This window comes from Buceros rhinoceros, unplaced genomic scaffold, assembly GCF_000710305.1.
Source record: "Buceros rhinoceros silvestris isolate BGI_N320 unplaced genomic scaffold, ASM71030v1 scaffold42999, whole genome shotgun sequence".
NCBI classification, from domain to species: domain Eukaryota; kingdom Metazoa; phylum Chordata; class Aves; order Bucerotiformes; family Bucerotidae; genus Buceros; species Buceros rhinoceros.
Window position 1 is genome coordinate 3120 of NW_010432894.1, and position 364 is coordinate 3483.

Consider the following 364-nt stretch of genomic DNA (forward strand, 5'->3'; position numbering starts at 1 on the left):
AATGTATGTTTTTTCTAATGCTACAAAACTTGTTCCTGCTATTGCCCTATTTGAAGAGACTCCTTATCTGGAGTGTTTGGAGCAGAATTTCCTCACCGTCAGCCGGAGTCGAGTCCTGAACTGTCCCTTTGGTGGGAGGGAGGTGGCTGCTTGTTGATGCCGGTAACATCCTGTGCCACCTCTGCACTCTTGTTCTCTGGGTGTAGCATCGAACAGCCCTGCTGGAGCTGTCTGGAGGGAACCCCAGGGCTGGCTCAGACACTGCAGCTTGATCTGCCTGAAGTCGTGTGTCAAATGTCGTGTGTCCCTCTGGAGAGGGACGTGTTTCCAGCGTTGGTCTTTGTGGCAGGGTTGTGGTGGTGGC